This window comes from Lampris incognitus, chromosome 3, assembly GCF_029633865.1.
Source record: "Lampris incognitus isolate fLamInc1 chromosome 3, fLamInc1.hap2, whole genome shotgun sequence".
In the NCBI taxonomy this organism is placed as follows: domain Eukaryota; kingdom Metazoa; phylum Chordata; class Actinopteri; order Lampriformes; family Lampridae; genus Lampris; species Lampris incognitus.
The window spans coordinates 33,565,902-33,584,222 of NC_079213.1; the positions used below are offsets into that span (position 1 = coordinate 33,565,902).

At 46.9% G+C, this 18,321-nt stretch overlaps 1 protein-coding gene across 2 annotated transcripts in view; it reads right to left on the reverse strand.

Moving 5' to 3' along the window:
* Positions 1-4,708, reverse strand: part of LOC130110858 (plexin-B2-like) — a 291,819-nt gene extending 287,111 nt beyond the window's left edge. For both annotated transcript variants that reach the window (XM_056278067.1, XM_056278066.1), the window contains exon 1: positions 4,278-4,708. The gene's annotated coding sequence lies outside the window, so the exon portion shown is untranslated. The remainder of the gene's footprint in view (positions 1-4,277) is intronic.
* Positions 4,709-18,321: the final 13,613 nt, after the last annotated feature.

Below are 18,321 nucleotides of genomic sequence, written 5' to 3' on the forward strand. Positions count from 1 at the left end.
AAGATCCTAGTATCCGCATGGCGTTGAGTTTTTGACTCGTCCTCCTCTAAAACCAGGACACACGGACCACGCTGCTACGAGGCGACAGCGCTAACCACTGCGCATCCGTGCCGCCCAAAGCAATAGAACTTCAGCTGGGCGATGTTGATACAGTGAACAAAATAAGTATGTGAAAATATATATATACATATACAAATACACATAGAGAGATGTGTAGTATAATGAAATGTGTTTTTGTAAACTAAAAGCTAAGACTGTAGCCCTCAGTAGCTAGCAAGTAGCTTTCTAGCTAGCAGAGTACTGTAGCGCTACTGTAGCCCTCCTTCCTCCAGTTACATATTATACATATTAAATCCGTTCCTGCAGGAGATATGTGGCTAAACTTTACATCAGCATGCCACTGAAGAAGGTAAGTAAAGAGGAAGCAATAAGACACTAAGTGCTCTCCGGTTAAAGAACAAACCAAGGCAGACCAGACTTCTCCATTAACCACAGCATCATGGTCTTCCCTAAGTTCCTGGCCTACCTGTAGGATGTACTGCTGAAGCTGCATCTGCTCTCATCCGCCAGTCAGCAGGAGGCCAGCCCTGTGGACTGTTCACGTTTGCCAAAAGCCTTGTTCCCTGCACCGCTAATGGCCGCCACAGTGTCCAACACTATCCACAAGTGCAAAACCACCTCTTTCTCTCATTTTCAGGCCGTTTCACAGGGCTGAAGGCCGTCTGTCCTGCTGAGCCCCGCTTTGAACGTTGACGGGCCCTGTCCCTACAACCGCACCATCTGTCAAGGTAAGCAACATCTGGTCCCACGCAGGAGGTGTGATGGACCCGCTGGCAAGGCGCTATCTTTCTCAAGGCAAAATGTGACATTTTCTGCTAAAAATGTGCCATTATATTACGACATACCTGTTAAGGTTTTGCCGCTTTAAAGTGAGGGGCATTTTAAAAGTCAGGAAATCCCCATCGGTCCTCTTGTAAGAGACCGACTTGGCATCTTGCCTTCAGCAGGGAATCAAACATGGATAAGCAATATCCAAAGAAAAGGCAAAATCTGACGTTGCCAGTTGAACAACCACAGCCAACCAGCCATCCATAAATCTATCCATCCATCCATCCATCATCTAAATCACTTATCCTGCTCTCAGGGTCGCGGGGATGCTGGAGCCTATCCCAGCAGTCATTGGGTGGCAGGCGAAGAGACACCCTGGACAGGTGGCCAGTCCATCACAGGGCCCACACGCACCTAGGGACAGTTTAGTATGGCCGAGCCACCTGACCTACATGTCTTTGGACTGTGGGAGGAAACCGGAGCACCCGGAGGAAACCCACGCAGACACGGGGAGAACATGCAAACTCCACACAGAGGACGACCCGGGACGACCCACCAAGGTTGGACTACCCCGGGGCTCGAACCCAGGACCTTCTTGCTGTGAGGCGGCCGCGCTAACCACTGTGCCACCGTATCATTACAGCCGCCCATCCTGCGTGTCAAGATGCTGAAATGTGCCGGAGTGCTTTTAGTAGCTGCGTTACTGAAAAGCTGAACTTACTGAGAAGTTACCAATATAGCGATGGCTTTATATTCTCGTTCACCACAAGTTGAAGGGTTTGGTCCCTGGTCTTTCTGTCAAGTGAAACGTTTGTCCCTACCGCTGAAGAACACCTTCTTGTAGCCTCGCGGGCACAGCACACGCTCACGTGATGTTGACAGGAGCAACGCGTGTTACGTGTACACATGGCGTGCATTACATGTCCCATCAGACAGGTTCCAAGGCTCTAATTATATAGGTTAAGGTTATTTGTAGTTTAACCTTTAGACCGGCAACATGTTGAGGAAGAGTCAGACAATCAGGCTGCACCCGTGTCCTCTCAACAGTTTTTACGTGATTCCAATACTTGTGCTGCGTTCCAGACAACCCGGAAGTGGAGGTTTTCCGACCTCCCACTAGAAAAAATACAATGGAACGCCGCTCAAAGTCGGAGTTCCTACGTGCAAATCCATCTACCCCAACTTCATGGAGAAGCAGTTTGTCTGACGTCACACAACGATGGCAGCACCCATGGAGGCGCACAGCGTTGATGGTAAACCTTCAACCGAGGCAACTGAATGTCTACTTGCCTGTATTTAACTCCAATAATGCATACTATCATAGTAAAACCTGTTCTGCATGGAAACTGATGTCAAAACATGTTGACATGGGCGTCCGGGTAGTGTCTATCCCGTTGCCTACCGACACGGGGATCTCCGGGTCGAATCCCCGTGTTACCTCCGGCTTGGTCAGGCGTCCCTACAGACACAATTGGCTGTGTCTGCAGGTGCGAACCCGGATGTCGGTATGTGTCCTGGTCGCTGCACTAGCGCCTCCTCTGGTCAGTCGGGGCGCCTGTTCGGGGAGGGGGGGGACTGGGGGAATAGTGTGATCCTCCCACGTGCTATGTCCCCCTGGTGAAACTCCTCACTGTCAGGTGAAAAGAAGCGGCTGGTGACTCCACATGTATGGGAGGAGACATGTGGTAGTCCGCAGCCCTCCCCGGATCAGCGGAGGGGGTGGAGCAGCGACCGGGACGGCTCGGAAGAGTGGCCAGATACAATTGGGGAGGAAAAAGGGGGAAAGATATGTTGACAACGTTATTCAGTAGCTGGTTATGGTAAACACTCTGGGAAATGTATCTCTGCACAGAAGTAATTCCTCTGTTAGGTTTACATATGCGAGGAGGCTGCACTGCTGACAGATAAACTGTTTATACACTTGACAAAAAAGCACCAGTTTGTCATGGTCAGCCATGGTTTTGTTTACGTTTGGCATCATGCACCTGGAACGCTTGGATGTTGTAAACTGGAAAATCCAATTGGGAAATTCCGACCTCGGACTTTTGCATGAAACGCAGCATGTGACGAGAACAGACCTGCTCCTGACTTTCTCAACAGGACAGAATAATTCCAGCAATCTCACACATCCACGGAACAGAGGGAGATACTGACCTCTCTATCCTTCGTACGAACAGAAAAAAGAAGACATTAGTGGGGCGGTAACGGTTAGCCTTGCAATAGCCTTCCATTTAAATATCAAAATCATATACACGCCACTTGCTGCACTTGTAGTTCCAACTCAAGTCCACACTGAACTGAACAGCATTTTGCATAAAAGCATCCATCACATGTTGCACTGGCGTCACAACTGACAGAAGCAATTACACACCTTTACTTCTATCACTTCTGAATCAAGGCCGTGCAGCCCTTGATAGGTCCGGTCTCCACACCCTCTTTACAGCTGCTACAGGCGGTATAACCCTCGACCCCAGCTCCAACTAACTATTTCTTACTTGGTTCTAAGAAACGTCGTAGAAGGGTTCGTCACTTATCTGCCCGTCTGATCCGAGAGCCATCCCAGATAGCACCTGGATGTGGGCCACTTCAGGCAATGGTGCGGCACTAATGGCCTTCTTCTGGCCCTGACAAAATGGATGTGAGCCTGAAGTGGCCCACATATATAATAGCAAATATGGGCCACCTTTGGCAAATATGTGGCACATGCGGCATTGCTGTGGCTTGGTTCTGGCCCAGACCTGGCAAACAGGAGCGGACCACCCAAGTGCCGTCATTCCACGCGGTATGTGGGCCGAATGAAAGTGCTGGGTATGGGACAAGTCCGGGCCACAGCAATTTTTCTAGCTGGTATACGGCCCATGAAAGACAAAAAGTAGGATGTATGAGTACACTATGCTTGTCGCACTATTTTATGGCTACTTGGCTTAAGGTCCAAGGTGGGACTGTCACCAGGAACTTGTACCTCGCCCCCTCTAAGCTTCACCGTGGGGGTCTAGAAAACGCCAAGGGCGGTCCGTGAGGACAGACGTGTTTTCCCCACTTAACTTAAAACTGATTAAAGTCATGCAGGGTCATGACGCGTGACGTCACCGGCGATATGCATCAACGAGATCTCGCGTCCCGTTCGACGAGGAACGCGCATCGCTCCGGCTCAGCGGCGTGACTCGTGCAGGGGAACGCGGGTCCCAGCTGTGTCGCGCGTGTCGCCGATTCACGCTGCGCAGTTTTTAGTTTTGCACCTTTTTTTCCGCGACGAGCCCCGTCCTGACGGCGAGGAGGCTGGGGAAAGTGGTGTTGCCGGAGCGCAGATGGAGAAGGCGCCTTCTGGCGGGGGTTGTGTCGCAGACGAAACACACGCCAAAGTCGATTATTGGTTATTTCCCCTGTTCACGAGTCAAACACAGTAAAGAAGAGTGTGGTAGGGAGGAAGGTGAAGCTGCCTTACTTACCTCCGAGCTCCTCTCACCGGATCACAGCCGCCTTTCCCTCGGTATTCCTCAACAACACCCAGCCGGAGGGGGGAAGCAAAACTCGTCGTCGGCTACGAGTCGGGTCAAAATAAAGTTCCCAAATCACATCCTGACATTTCGGGAAAAGCGGGCGAAGCAGGAAACGTGAGGCCGGCAGGAATCCCCCCGCGGCTCGGCGGCGGCGGAGGGAAGTTCGGCTGTCGGGAAAACAGTCCCGGTGAACAGCGGAGGAGGCTCTCTTCTCTCCACGCCACGGATCAGCGGCGGATCCCCGGCTACACTCCCGAGCTCGGCTCCTTCCGACGAAGACAGCGACGACCGAAGCGATGATCTCCAGCGGGGGTTTTCCTTCTTCCTGCACTTCTCCGTTGACCTGCACCAACTCCGGACCCCGCGCGGCAACTCGTGCGTGTTGCGCTGAATTGCGCAGCGCCACTGTACACGGCGAGCTGGGGAAGAAGAAGAAGAAGAAGAAAAAAAACCAGAAAGAGGGATGGGAAGAATTCTCTGGCCCCTGCCCCCTTTCCCTCCTCCCCCTCCTCCTCCTCCTCTGCAAATAAACTCCCCTACAGTCTGAAGCCTTAAAAGTGGAGCTTGTCGGTTTACATAGAAGATAAACAGACAAGAAAATCACCTCCGCCAGAATAACACAGTACCGACAGTAATAAGTAGAGAGAGAGAGAGAGAGAGAGAGAGCAATCTGTTAATCATCAAACTAATAAGTGTAACTGTAAAGAGCATGCACTAACTGTTGCCCGTGTTGTTTTACTTTGTGTTTCGTCCACTGGGAGGTGAAGCCCAAACCCAGTCAAACCAGTGACTCACTGGATAATGCCGATACACACACACACACACACACACACACACACACACACACACACACACACACACACACACACACACACACACACACACTGAATACTTCCCAGACTTGCCTTAGATGTGTCCCGTAGACTGATGCTGTGGTAAATCTTTTGACACGTCACATGCCCCCCCCTCTCTCTCAATTCAGTTCAGAGGGTTTTATTGGCATGAAAGTTTTAAAACAATGTTGCCAAAGCATCAAAGTGCAATGTGGACGGTACACAGTAACACTAATAATGAACATCAACACAACATTGTAACGATCAATAAAGAAACAATAAAACAACAATAGAGAAACAGAAGTAGATCAGCAGGTGGAGCATGGGTTGTGAGGAGACTACAGCTGTCATGTTGTGCTGCTTGTCTCTCAGCTGGGACATGACCTGACATGTCCTGCTGCATCTATGTGCTGACCCTGGTTTCCCCAAGTCCATGTTGCACGTTAGTCTGGTCTGAGCGTGTCCAAGTCTTGGAATTTGCATTTAATTGTTGTAAAGAACTTTGTTCTTAAGTCTTCGTATGTGCTACATTGTAGCAGGAAGTGTTGCTCTGTCTCCACCTGTCTCTCTGGACAGAGCTCCTCTCTCTCTCTCTCTCTCTCTCTCTCTCTCTCTCTCTCTCTCTCTCTCTCTCTCTCTCTCTCTCTCTCTCTCAATTCAATTCAATTCAAAGGGCTTTACTGGCATGAATGTTCTACAACAATGTTGCCAAAGCATCAAAAATACAGTTTGGACGTTACACAATAACACTAATAATGAACATCAACACAACATTGTAACGATCAATGTAACTCTCGCTCTCTCTCTCCCACCTCTCTCTCTCGCGCGCGCGCGCTCTCTCTTCCATTTCTCTCTGTGTCGCTCTCTCTCACGCTCTCTCGCTATGTCTCTCTCGCTCTAATTGCTCTCTCTCTTTCTCGCTCTCTCGCTCTCACTCTGTCTCTCTCCCTTTCTCTGTTTTACTCGCTCTCTCTGTCTCTGTCTCTCTCTCTCTCTCTCTCTCTCTCTCTCTCTCTCTCTCTCTCTCTCTCTCTCTCTCTCTCTCTATCTCTCGCTCTCTGTCTCTCTCTCGCTCTCACTCACTCCGTCTTTCTCTCTCTCTTTCTCTCGCTCTCTCTCTCACTCTCTCTCCCTCTCCCCCACCTCTCGCCCAGTTAAGCGTGCAACCGCCCCGCTGTTAATTCGAGGGCTCAGGGGGGACACAATGGCGGCTTTGTTGGTGGAGAATTCGTTTGAGAAGTAATCCTTGACACTGGGCCGTTCACAGGCCAACCTTTTGTTTCACAAGTCTCGTCAATGTTACAGTAGGCATCAGCCCATTGTCACAGCTGTACGGTGCTCTATTCCACGGTGTGTGGAATGGAGCACAAGTTGTGTGTCTGTGTGTGCATGTGTGTGTTTGTTTTGCTTGCATCAGTAAACATGAGTTGTTTTGCAGTTTTGTATAAACGTCTTGTTGCATAACTGACTGGTAGTTACACTGAACAGTCAGTTCGTTGACACTTGGGGTGAGTAATGGAGTTAAAGTGTGTTAAGATAACACACTCGGTTTCCGTCTTACTGTCTCACTCCACGTCTGTGTTTGTGTCTGTCTGATAAACAGGACAGATGGCAGAGCTAAGAATCTGTTTATCCCCCATCCTCCCCCCTACACACACAAGTTTGTACTTCTATTTTTGTGACAACCCTTCACTGATCACATTCATTCCATCACTAATACATGTCGAACCCTGACCCCTGACCCTTAACCCTGACCCTGAACATAATCCCAATCCTAATCAAAACCTTACACCCAAGTCCTGACCCTAATACAGACACTTGCAGTACAGACATGTACAACATGTCCTCACTGACGGTTAAAAACTCAACTTGGTCCTCACGAAGATAGAAGTGCAAGTACTCATAGACACACACACGCGCACGCGCACACACACACACAAACACACACACACACACGTTTATTTAGCTATCCTCTAGGGAACCGAAAATGTCTGTTTATCCTATTTCCCGAACCTCAATTACCCAGAATATTACCTTTTCCCTACCCCTAACCCTAAACCTAGCCCTAACCCTAACCCTAAACCTAGCCCTAACCCTAAACCTAGCCCTAACCCTAAACCTAGCCCTAACCCTAACCCTAAACCTAGCCCTAACCCTAACCCTAAACCTAGCCCTAAACCTAAACCTAACCCTAACTCTGAACCTAATCCTAATCCTAGCGCCAAACCTAACCCTAAACCTAGCCCTAACCCTAACCCTAAACCTAGCCCTAACCCTAACCCTAAACCTAGCCCTAACCCTAAACCTAACCCTAAACCTAGCCCTAACCCTAACCCTAACCCTAAACCTAGCCCTAACCCTAAACCTAACCCTAAAACTAACTCTAAACCTAAACATCAACCTAACCCTAAACATAAACATAACCCTAACCCTACCCCTAAAGCTAACCCTAAACCTAACTCTAACTCTAAGCCGAACCCTAAACCGAACCCTTAACCTAAACCTACACTTAACCCGAAACCTCACCCTAAACATAAACATAAACCTAACCCTAACTCTAACCCTAAACCTCACCCTAAACATAACCCTAACCCTAAACCTAAACTATAATCCTAATCTTTACTGTAAAATGAACCCCCCCCCAAAAAAAAACAAAATAAGCCAAAGTTAAACCTACACTTAACTCTGAGCGAAATTCTGATGCCTAACTTTATTAGACCTAAGCCAGATCACAACCTCCATAACCTGGACCAGAACCACCCTGGTCCCCGAGAGGATCAACACACATGTCCCACCAGGCTACTTCTGTCTGATTTTACCGTCCTTATGGGACATTTACTGCCCCCCCCAACACACACACAGGTGTGGTTACGTTAGGGTAGCTGGTAGTTTTTGGGCGAGAGTGATTGGCTGGTCTGCTGTGCTGGTGTCTGATTGGCTGGTCTGCTCTACTGGTCTCTGATTGGCTGGCCTGCTCTACTGGTCTCTGATTGGCTGGTCTGCTTTACTGGTGTCTGATTGGCTGGTCTGCTGTCTGATTGGCTGGCCTGCTCTACTGGTCTCTGATTGGCTGGTCTGCTGTACTGGTCTCTGATTGGCTGGTCTGCTCTACTGGTCGCCTCGTTGGGTGAATGGGGGCTAAATGAGCTGTTAAACCTGGTTTAGGAATGACAGAGGCTGCTGTGTGTATACTCTAACAGGCAGTACTATGCTCCACTGACCCCTCAAACACACACACACACACACACACACACATACATGCACACACGCACACACACACGCACACACACACACACACACACATATACACCATCAACCATAAAGTAATCAGATGTGTCACCACATCTTAAAGGCACAAAGTGGCAGCCTTCACACGATGCATGTCCCTCTTCTTTTTACTCTCTTATTCTGTCTGTCTCGTCCATCTTCTGTTCCGTCGCTTCCTCTCACACACGTTGTCCCACCCGTCTGTTGCCCCACTCACACACAGCACATGTAGGCTGAACTAACGCAGGACGGATGTGTCTGAGCTGCCTCCACAGCGTGAACCTACAGCCCTGTCATGTGTGAGGACATCAGCGCTGTCCATCACTTCCACTGCTGTTGTGTGTGTCACAGCTCTGACATGAGGGTCCTGTCTTGGCTTCCTTTGTTTCCTTATTTTTAAAACCCTCTCTCCCCCCCGCCCTCTCTAATTACCCTGCAACCTCATTAGTATCATGGTGATCACAGTGATGTGCATGATGTTGCAGCGGGGCCTTCCGGAGTTGCAGGTTTGTCCCAGCTGGTGAAGACAACAGCGGCTGTCTGCCTGAATCTCCCATCTAGTCCATGGGCCAGAGCCCAAAATTTCCTATTTCGGTACACTCAAGGTGGCAAAACGTACTTATAATTTTTGAAAGGATCCATGTCTGTAGATGATATTTTGGTATGATAACCATTCCTGAGTGGCAGCTGTATCACAGTTATCAGCTCATGAAGTTAACCACCCCCTAAAGTAAATTGCATTTTAGACGCTGGTGCATATCCTGGTTTAGCCTCATGGTCAGGACATTTTTCAATGTTCTATAATATTGTCTTTGGTATCATTTTAAAGGGGACCTTCTTAGCTTTCATTCAAGCCCTGTTGTGGATATTTCTCACAAATATAGAGGTCACTTGAGCTCTTCAACCCGTCAATAACACACATCTTTCTGCAATGTTCGCCTAAACTATATACTTTCTTTTAGCCCTGTGGCATCTAGGAATATCAGGGACACAAAACACAAAAACTGGAATACTCACAGGACTGTAAAGATTCAGGAAATGTCTAATATACCCATACTATTTCATTGTGTGAGGTGATTGTGAACCTTAAATTAGAAGGGCATTATTACTAAGAAATTAACTAGACCAAAGCCAGTTAGTCCATGGGTCAGACCAGATATCGATATCACCCAAGGTGACACAACTTCACTGGTGCCATTTTATTTGGTACACTAACAGAAGTAAAATAATACATGATAACCTTTCCAAATGAGCAGCTATTTCATTTTTCTTTCAGGAAACCTGTTTCTGTGCCTCTCACAATTGTGTATTTGCCCAGATTTTTACAAATATAGCATTTAAACACCCCTGGTACTGATTAGCCTAGCTTAAACTCTGGGACAGTTCTTAGTTGGCCAACAACCAAGGATAACCAGTACTGTGTACTTCCATTCATTGTGCTAAGCTAGGCTAACGTGCAGCCAGATAGCTTTCTACTAAACACATATAGAGGAAACTGGTATCTATCTTCTTGTCTCACTCTGGAGAAGATTGTAAGCTAATTTCCCATAATGTTAGCATGTTCTTTTAATGTATATGTTAATATGATTAGTTAAAGTGGCTACGAGCAACTTTCATCTTGTGTTGATTTTAGCGGCCTCATGTGGACAAAATACAGCTGTTGCATAGCAACTAGGTAATGTATCTATTTGTGGCTATGTAAGATAAATAATGGTAATATGACGCTGGTGAAGCAAAGTAAACTTTATTTTAGTAGTGTTCATACACCTAAGTTACATGTATTTGTTTGTATGTGGCAGGTGAAAACTGACTGAATATGGCCACTGGTGAACAAGCAAGTTTTTACCCAATACCAAAGCGCCCACGGGTGGAGTGCATTATCCACTGTTCTGATGATACAGATAAGCTGGTTTCACTACAAAGTGTCGACTCATGGAGAACTCTGCTCAGGGCAGCTCAGATACGAAATCATGCACCAGTTTTGAAACTGGCAAAAGACATTCCTGAGGGACAGATTCCAGCAATCTACTACCACAGAAAGTGTCGCAGTATCTTCACTATGAAGCAAATTCTTGATGGCCTCCTTGCAAAAGAAAAGAAAAGTTGCGTCTCTGCTGAAGAGAAACAATCTAAGAGAGTAGCTCGACATGCTCCAAGTACATCTAGGACTTATGATGCAGAGTGCATATTTTGTCAGAAAAACAGCAAATATTCCAAGAGACAGAATACGAGAGAAGTACTGGTGCAGTGTCGAGAACTGCGAGCTGATGCAAAGATCAGGAGTGCAGCCACAAAGAAAAGGGACAGCAGAATCCTTGCCATTGTGAGTAGAGACCTTGTAGCAGCTGAAGGGCACTACTACAGGTCATGCTATAGACTTTACACCAAAGAAGAGGTTTCCAAAGGAGAGGTTGCCAGCAATGAAGATGATGATGCTGCAGCCCAGTATGAAGCTGCTGTGAATAAGGCATACAATGAGCTGTTCCTCTTCATCAGGATGGAGCTTTTTGGCAATCCTCAAGTGATGACAATGACTGATCTCTCTTCTAGACTGGTAGCTTCAATGAACTCCCAAGGCATTGCCCAAGTCAAGGAATCAACCAAGAAGCACATAAGGCGAAACCTGGAGAGTGAGTTTGCTGGAGCCTTGCAGATATTCCCTGATGAGAAAGGAAAATTCCTCCTCTATCCCGATAACTTGTCCATGAGGGAACTTGCCAAAGAAAATCAGTCTCTCAAAAGGGAGCTGCAGACCCTGAAAAGTGTCAGTGCACAAGATGTTATAGCCAAAGCAGCCATCAAATTGAGAGCAGACATTAAAAGTCAAGATGTTCCTCAAACCTGGCCGCCTGAAGTCAAATCAGAAGCAGAATGTCCTACCATTCCAGAGTCGCTCATTATCTTCCTGTACTCTCTACTCACAGGCTCAAATGATCCTGATCATGCATCCCAGAGAGTGCAGTGCCTTCTGCAGTCATTTGGCCATGACATAGTATATGCAGTGACATGTGGAAATACCAAGCCTTCCAAGCACATTGTTCTGCCATTCAGTGTCAAATCGTTGACAGGAAATGTAGAGTTGATAAACATCCTCAACCGACTTGGTCACAGTGTGTCCTATTCACAGATGGAAGAGATCAACACTGCCCTGTGTCTCCAGAAACTCTCATCATCAGGGAGTGGCATTGCCCTTCCAGCTAACATCCATCCTGGCATATTCACAACTTTAGCCTGGGACAATATCGACCGTCTTGAAGAAACTGTCAGTGGTGAGGGAACATCTCACAGAGTCAATGGGATTGCTGTGCAAGCAAAGCCAGTCAACCCACTTCCTGTCCAACCCATGCCCACTGTTCCCAAAACAAAGAAAAGAAGCATTGATGGACCCCCACCAATGTTACCAATTTACAATGCTGGACAACGGGTAGGGCCACCACAAAGCAAAAAGTCAGATGCCGATACTGCAGCCAATACTAAGCTTGCCAGAGAGAAAAACCTTCTTTGGGTCCTAGCACGCATGTCACAACAAGAAGAACAGTCAGTCAGCAGCTGGACAGGCTTAAACATCCTGACTCGAGGAGAGATGACGGTCATCCCCGACAATATAGGCTATCTGCCTACCATCAATGCTCCAGCGACACAAATGTCTACTGTCAACGAGGTGCTTAACCAGTCACTGAGCATCATGCAGTGCTTAGGCCTGAGGAAGATTGTCTGTGTCTTTGACCAAGCCCTGTATGCGAAGGCTGTCGAGATCACATGGAAACACCATGACAACTTCCATGATATCATCTTTAGGCTTGGGGTATTCCACACCATCTGCACACTGCTGGCAATAATAGGAAAGCGTTTCCAAGATGTTGGACTCAAAGACCTCTGCATTGAGTCTGGCATGATTGCAGAAGGCTCAATTGCTGGTGTTATGGATGGCTGCAAGTACAACAGGGCAGTGCGACTACACAAGCTCCTGTATGAGGCTCTCATGCGACTGACCTTGAATGGTTTCCTGTCCTGGTTGGAAGAAACTCACAGGAATGACATGGTTCACCTGAATGAGACACTGAAGACCATTGACAGCCTTGGGAAAGAAGTCTCACAACATGCTTTGAAGGAGGTCCTCGAGAACAGCTCTTGTACACGCATCATGGATCTATTTGAAGTCTACCGTGAGTTCCTTAGAGGTGGAAACGGCAGCCTCTCGAACTTCTGGATGTCCTATTTGGACATGGTTGAATTTTTGTTGGGGCTCATCCGAGCACCCAGAGAGGGAGACTGGATGCTACACTTGGCTAGCATTCGAGCAATGATCCCATGGTGCTTTGCTTATGACAGGATGAATTATGCACGCTACCTCCCCTACTACTACGCCCAGATGTCTGAGCTGCCCATCACACACCCAGATGTGTACACAGAATTCATGGAAGGAGGCTTCTCAGTCCAACTGGGCTCCACCAATCCCTTTGGCCGAATCCCTGTTGACCAAGCTATAGAAGAAACGGTGAACAAAGACACCCAAAGGGATTCAGCTTGAAGCCAGGAGCTGTGACCAAATATTATCTCACAGCTGAGTATAGAAGCATGTACCTCAGACAGCTGAGAGACCTGACAGGTCAAGGCAGGTGCAAATGGTCTCATCCAGATCTACAGAGTCCAAGGATCAAGAGAGATGAAGCAGATGTCCAGTCTCTCATGGACCTTATGGAGAATAACTGGCTCAATCCTATGTCCCCTGATGAGATTGATTTGGTTAGCCTCTCCACTGGCAACATGGCTCCACCTGATGTGACCATAGATCTCTTGAGAGCTCTTGAGAAAGGAGAAGAGGCCTACCAAGCATTCCAGCAAACAAGGTTAGATGCAGACCCACCACCTGTGAAATTCCACGACAAGATGACCAAGCAAAGTCTGAAAACATTCTCCAATGTCAGCACAAAACAAGCTCATGGAAAGAAAGCACAGGATGTGGTTCTGAAGGCAGATAGAAACCTTTTCAGTCACATGATCCTGGTGGCTGAAAGCAGGAAGGTGAATCTGAAGGATGTCCTTGCCTACCCATTGGGCCCACTACCATGGGCACTGGCAAATGCTGATGGGTCCTTACGAAAAACAAACAAGGCTGCACTTGCCAGAGAGCTTGAAAAGAATGTATCTCCTGCAGAAGACATCCCAATCCCATCTACTTCCATCATTGATGGGATGAGCCTGGTCCAAAAAATGAATGGCAACAACAAAACCTTTGCACAGGTGGCAGAGTCAGCCTTGACCCAGGTCCTCCATGAGGGAGCACAGAGTGGGAGGATTGATGTTGTTTTTGATGTCTATCACCAGACTTCGATCAAAGATGCTGAACGACTGAACCGGGGTGGAGACATCACTCTCCAGTACAAGAATCTTGCAGGGGGACACCACGTCCAGCAGTGGAGAAAATTTCTGTGCAGTTCCTCCAACAAGGCCAGTCTCATCAAGTTTCTGGTGGAAGAGTGGAAACTCCCACGATACAGAGCTATGCTGCATGGCAAGGTGTTGTACATGACCTGTGAGGAAACCTGCTACAAGTTGACAGAAGATGGGTGTGAGGAAGCAGCAGAACTGCACTCCACACATGAAGAAGCTGACACCCGTCTGCTCCTGCATGCATTGCATGCAGCAAATGCGGGCTCAAAGTCAGTTATCATCACAGCTGAGGACACTGATGTCATGGTGCTTTGTCTTGGCTTCCAGAAGGACATCACCTGTCCCATCTACCAGAAGTGTGGGACTCAGAACCGCACACGGTTTGTCGACATCACCAAACTGGCAAGTTCACTTGGAGACAGCATCTGTGACAGCCTAATTGGCTTACATGCCTTCACAGGCTGCGACACTGTCAGTGCATTCGCTGGTCGAGGGAAGCTGAATGCCCTGAAGATAGTGAGAAAGCACACTTCCTGCCAAGAGACTTTTAGTCAACTGGGACAGACATGGAATGTGAGTGATGAGCTGTTCCAGAAAATTGAGCAGTTCACCTGTCGGATGTATGTTGCTAATAGCAGCACTGCTGAGGTGAACAAACTGCGTTACCAGCTCTTCTGCACCAAAAGGGGAGAGGTTGAGTCCAGCCAGCTGCCACCATGTAGAGACTGTCTCTTTATGCATGTTCAACGAGCCAACTATCATGCAGCAATATGGAAGTGCTGTCTGCAGGCTAACCCTGTGGTGCCAAGCCCTACTGAGTATGGATGGACAGACGATGAAGGCAAGCTGGCCATTTACTGGATGCGCTCCCCACCTGCACCAGATGTGGTCTTGGAAATGCTAACATGCAAGTGTGTGCATTCATGCAAAATGCCAAGCTGCATGTGCCTGTCAAATGGACTTCCATGCACAGACATGTGCAGGTTACAGACCTGCAGTAACCAAAAACAGCAGGATGGTCCAGAACTGGACTTTGAACTTGGGGAGTCAGATGATGAGAAAAACGAGCAGTTTGATGAATGACAGTGTGATGATTCTGATGGTATTGCTGTGGTAGTAGTCTATTGATGCACAGGATGTTGATTCTGGACTTGGTTACCCAGAGCTTGATAACAATAATGTAACCATATTCACATATACCCATTACCCTACCCATTACCATTACATATACCCACTAATGATATGGGATTACATGTATCATTGACTAAGTATATGTAAATGTCAATGTTGTTTAAAATATCAAAATAGTTCATTACCTCACTATGGTATTCCTTTTTATCATGTATTTTGATTGTGTATTTAAACAAATGTATAGAGACCAGTTTGTGACCTAACTGGCTTTGGTCTAGTTCTCATTTAAGGCTCACAATCACCTCACACAATGAAATAGTATGGCTATATTATACATTTTCTGAATCTTTACAGTCCTGTGAGTATTCCAGTTTTTGTGTTTTGTGTCCCTGATATTCCTAGATGCCACAGGGCTAAAAGAAAGTATATAGTTTAGGCGAACATTGCAGAAAGATGTGTGTTATTGACGGGTTGAAGAGCTCAAGTGACCTCTATATTTGTGAGAAATATCCACAACAGGGCTTGAATGAAAGCTAAGAAGGTCCCCTTTAAAATGATACCAAAGACAATATTATAGAACATTGAAAAATGTCCTGACCATGAGGCTAAACCAGGATATGCACCAGCGTCCAAAAATGCTATTTAGTTTAGCGGGTGGTTAACTTCATGAGCTGATAACTGTGATACAGCTGCCACTCAGGAATGGTTATCATACCAAAATATCCTCTACAGACATGGATCCTTTCAAAAATTATAAGTAAGTTTTGCCACCTTGAGTGTACCGAAATATCGTCTGGCCCATGGACTAATCAGGGGGAGACACGTCCCACCGTATCACAGAGATGAAGGTTAAAAAAAGAGAGAGGAAGAAATGCTATTGGGAGTGTTTTTGCTAGTTGGTTGTTTACATGTGTGTGTGTGTGTGTGTGTGTGTGTGTGTGTGTGTGTGTGTGTGTGTGTGTGTGTGTGTGTGTGTGTGTGTGTGTGTGTGTGTGTGTGTGTGTGTGTGTGTGTGTGTGTTCTTGTGCTTCTGCCTTTCTGAGGATCTATTTGAGTCTTTAACCATCAGAATGAGGACATTTTGTCTGGTCCTCGCATCTTTAAGGGTCTATTTTAGGGTTAGCAGTTGGATTTAGAGTAAACTTAGATAAAAGTAGAAGGTTAAGGTTAGAACTAAAAGGTTAAGGTAAGGGTTAAGGTTAGAACTAGGAGGTTAGGGTAAGGGTTAAGGTTAGAATTAGAACTAGGAGGTTAACGTAAGGGCTAAGGTTAGAACTAGGAGGTTAAGGTAAGGGTTAAGGTTAGATAGGAGGTTAAGGTAAGGGTTAAGGTTAGAACTAGAACATTAAGGTAAGGGTTAAGGTTAGAACTAGAACTAGGAGGTTAAGGTAAGGGTTAAGGTTAGAACTAGAACTAGGAGGTTAAGGTAAGGGTTAAGGTTAGATAGGAGGTTAAGATAAGGGTTAAGGTTAGAACTAGAACATTAAGGTAAGGGTTAAGGTTAGAACTAGAACATTAAGGTAAGGGTTAAGGTTAGAACTAGAACTAGTAGGTTAAGGTAAGGGTTAAGGTTAGAACTAGAACTAGGAGGTTAAGGTAAGGGTTAAGGTTAGATAGGAGGTTAAGGTAAGGGTTAAGGTTAGACAGTTCTGATGGGTAAGGACTGGGGAATGAATGTAGTCAGTGAGGAGTCCTCACAAAGACAGGAGTACAAGACTGTGTGTGTGTGTGTGTGTGTGTGTGTGTGTGCGTGCGCGCGCGTGCGTGCGTGCGTGTGTGTGTGTGTGTGTGTGTGTGTGCAGAGAGAGGGAGCGGTACTGTGGGAATAAAGAGAGAGATATTTTGGCACTACTCAGTTCTCAGCTATCAGACAACACTGACTTGATTCTGGCCCTCTTCCTCCTCTCATCTCCATCCCTGTCTTCTTCACAGTCCGCCAGCGTGTCCCCTGTGCAGCGGTGGGACATGAAGAAGAGGTTTCAGCCCCATCACAGCTGCCGCCCTGTTCTCCAGGAGAGTCGCTGCAGCACTCCTGAGCGGCAGACGCAGATCATACACAGGACGGGGTTATCTGCGGCGCGGCGCTCACACAGGCCGGCATGCGGAAAGGTCACCAGACGCTCTCAGGTCAAAGGTCACGCATGAACTTCAGGGTTTAAGCAAGGGCAGATGTGCCTTATACTGTGTCTGTGTGGGCAGAACAGAAAGAGAGAGAGAGGGAGGGAGAGACAGGGAGAGAGGGGGGGCATTAAGGTTTGAGAAAGAGGGAAGAAGAAATGAGTTGTTTGATTGGCTCTAAGAGAAACATAGAGGAGAAAATGAAGTGACCAGAGTGAGAGACATACAGAGGAGGTGACAGAGTAAGGATTTACAGAACTGACACACTGGTCCAGCAGTCTATTGTGTGTGTGTGCGTGAGCAGGATGGAGGACTGGAGGACTGGAGGAGTATTGATCGCTGGATCATACGGAACTGGGTTATCGTCTCTGCAGCTATGTGAGAGACAGGTGAAGGGAGTCACTGGACCCGTTAGGAACAAACAGAATATCTGGCTCACATCAATACGATACTTGTTAACAGCAGCACAACGCCGTATTGAAGAAAAATACTCTGACGGGCAAAAAGCATCCGTCACGAATTGTTATTCTTAGAGCGCCCCCTGCTGCTAGGAAGCGGTAGTGCACGTAGTTACACATTGAAACATACCACGTGTTTATGTGGCTGGGGGGGGGGTATCCAACACTTCCCTTCACATTTTCAGGGATCAGTGAACATATTTTACAAGGAATGGGTGTTTTTAAAAATAGAGCAAACCTCTTTCCGTGTTAAAGCCATTCATTGTGGTTCACAGCACAGAGACTTGAACCCCTAACGCTGGTGTTTTTAGTGCCACATTCTTTCTGCTGATCTGTGCAGGACTACAGAGGAGAAACCCATCAGATACTGTAGTAAATGATGCGCCATAATTCAGGACAGAGGTTTCTGTAGACGTTGATGAGCTGGTGCGGAGTGCACACTTGTCGAGTCTTAATAGCTTGGACTAGAACGACCGGAATTTCACTCCTACTTTAAACGACCATGGGCGGTCAAAATGACGGCGGTTTTTAAACTCTATGTTCTGTCAAGATAAATACCCAATTGAGATATTAATGCGTTACATATGTTAGCATGTCTGTTAAGAAACTAACTGACACCAAAATTAACATGTTTTATGTTATTTATTTATTTAACCTTTATTTAACCAGGAGGATCCCGTTGAGATTACAAACCTATTTTTCAAGGGTGACCGGGCCAAGATAGGCAGCACAGTTACAAAAATCACACAGTTGCAAAATTACACATTTGAAAACACAAACAAAAGACAAAAA